Raw genomic sequence first — 2,500 nt, 5'->3', positions numbered from 1 at the left:
TTCCTTTGTTGCTTCCACTTTTTTCATTTACTCTTATACATGCTAGTCTGAAGAGAGAGAGAGAGAGAGAGAGAGAGAGAGAGAGAGAGAGAGAGAGAGAGAGAGAGAGAGAGAGAGAGAGAGAGAGAGAGAGAGAGAGAGAGAGAGAGAGAGAGAGAGAGAGAGAGAGAGAGAGAGAGAGAGAGAGAGGTGGTGATACTCATAATAATAATAATAATAACAATAATAATAATAATAATAGTTGTTTTTCTTTTCTTCCCTATCCTTATTTCTTATTCTAATTCTCACCTTTTTCCTCTTGTTTTTCTTTTTCTTATACTTCTCGGAGCTCAACAATTCCTTCCATTCAAGTCTTTCATTCACTTTACTAATATTTCAATTTCCGCGCGTGTTTCCTCCACACATTCCCCGGCAAAGGTCTTACCTGTGTGTGCTGCCTCACCTGTCCTTCACCTGCTGATTGGCGGCCTAACCAGGTGATGGAGGCTAATTGATTACCTGGGAGGCGTCTACAATGGAGGAGGAGGAGTAGGAGGAGGAGGTAGTGGCGGTGAAAGAGAAAGGAGAGAGGAGAAGACGGAGGAGGAAGACGAGAGGGAAGAGGGGTAACACTAGGAAGGAGGCAAAGAAGAGGAGTAGGAGGAATAGGTTGAGGAGGAGGAGGAGGAGGTGGAAGTGGAGGAAAAGGAAGAGGAGGTGGAGGAGAAAAAGGAGAGAGAGAGAGAGAGAGAGAGAGAGAGAGAGAGAGAGAGAGAGAGAGAGAGAGAGAGAGAGAGAGAGAGAGAGAGAGAGAGACGAGCACCATTGTGAGTAGTTTTGTATTACTTTACTTTTTACTTTTTTTTTTACTTGAGGCATCATCATTACTTAAAAACACCTGTTCGGACCCCGCCAGGTGGAACGACAGTAATAATAAGTAAGGAAATGACAGGTGCTCGTGAAAGTTCTCTCAAAAGTTTACATTCTTCGCTGTGTTTTTTCTCGTTTTTTTTTCTTTATGAAATCTTTAATTTAGACGAATTTTCCTTTCTTTTCCCAATTTGTCTTTTAGTTTCGTTTGTTTCTCATTTTCCCAGTCATGGCAAGGCCTCTGGGTCACCGCCGCCTGCCCTCACCAAACTCTCCGCAACAGTAAGGCAAAGGATCCAAAATATTGTTTTAGTACTTATGTGTAAATCTCTCCCAAGTAAACTTCATAGCGTCCACTAAGTTGAGAGGAACAAAATTCACTTCATGTTACTTCTTACTTTTTAGATAATAAGTTGTTTCCTTCATATTCAGAGTATTAATTCAAAGTCAGACAGCGTGAGTTTTATCTTACATTCACCTTGTTCCGTTTCATCTTTATTTACTCGTACCTTTTACTGGTGTATATATATATATATATATATATATATATATATATATATATATATATATATATATATATATATATATATATATATATATATATATATATATATATATATATATATATATATATATATATATATATATATATATATATATATATATATATATATATATATATATATATATATATATGCAGTGAATAGTAATAATAATAATAATAGTAATAATAATGATAATAATAATGATAATGAATCGGTTTTAAGTACTTGAAAGCAAGTAAAGAAATGATGCAGTATAATCCCACCGAGAAGAAAATAAAGACTCCCAGCAGGCCTGTGAAGATCAAGCGAGGGTGTTGTTTACAGTTGAGGTGACGGAGGGACGGCCACGTGTGGTGTGGATGCGTGGTGTAGTCATTAGTGTACTAAACGGCTCCAAACATCGCTGTCAGAGTCACCAGGGCACCGCAACACACGCGGGGAACTGCAGAATCGTGAAGAGGAAGTGAAGACGTGGAGTGGTGAGTGTTAGACCACATTATAGTACAAGACTGCACCCTGGTGTTACTGTAAGCTGTGTGTGGTGCCTGGCTGTCTGAGGCACTGACTGCTTCATGCTGATAGTGATGGCAATGGAGTGTTTTTGGCCACAAAACATAACGTGTCACTTGTGTCTAATTCAAGATAGTTCTGCATAGCCTCTGGAGTTGTTGCGTGGTGCAGGGCTAGGCTTTGTACTCATTTGTCAGGCTTATTGAATGTTAGTGTTATTGGTCGGTTATGAATGTCCATGCGAATATTCATAATTATGTAAACATTTGTTAGATTGTATGAACTTTCCGAGTATTATTAGTAGTCTAATTATTTCAGTTGTTATGCCAGGATACGTTGATATTTCCATTCTGAGGCCATTCAGCCACCCGAATGTGTCCAGCACCTGGCTAGGCTCTGCCGGTGTTTATGTATTACAAATGTAGGCTACGTGAATATTTTCATCACCAACCTAGTTGTTGTAAGGCTGTGAATGTTCCCATTATTAGCTTGGGATACTATGAATATTCCATTGCGTTAGGCTATGTATATATTTCAAGTATAGCGTATTATTATTATTATTATTGCTCGTTTATATTGAATGAATGAAAAAAAAA

The 2,500-nt window shown here is 38.1% G+C and overlaps 1 protein-coding gene across 1 annotated transcript in view; it reads left to right on the top strand.

Moving 5' to 3' along the window:
- The first annotated feature begins 1,712 nt into the window (after window positions 1–1,712).
- LOC135089587 (uncharacterized) overlaps window positions 1,713–2,500 on the top strand; it is a 136,616-nt gene continuing 135,828 nt past the window's right edge. The window contains exon 1 of the mRNA XM_063985364.1: window positions 1,713–1,873. The gene's annotated coding sequence lies outside the window, so the exon portion shown is untranslated. The remainder of the gene's footprint in view (window positions 1,874–2,500) is intronic.

Source organism: Scylla paramamosain, chromosome 33, assembly GCF_035594125.1.
Source record: "Scylla paramamosain isolate STU-SP2022 chromosome 33, ASM3559412v1, whole genome shotgun sequence".
NCBI classification, from domain to species: Eukaryota; Metazoa; Arthropoda; class Malacostraca; order Decapoda; family Portunidae; genus Scylla; species Scylla paramamosain.
The sequence above is the reverse complement of the archived record's forward strand: the minus strand, read 5'-3'. Positions and strand labels throughout refer to the sequence as shown.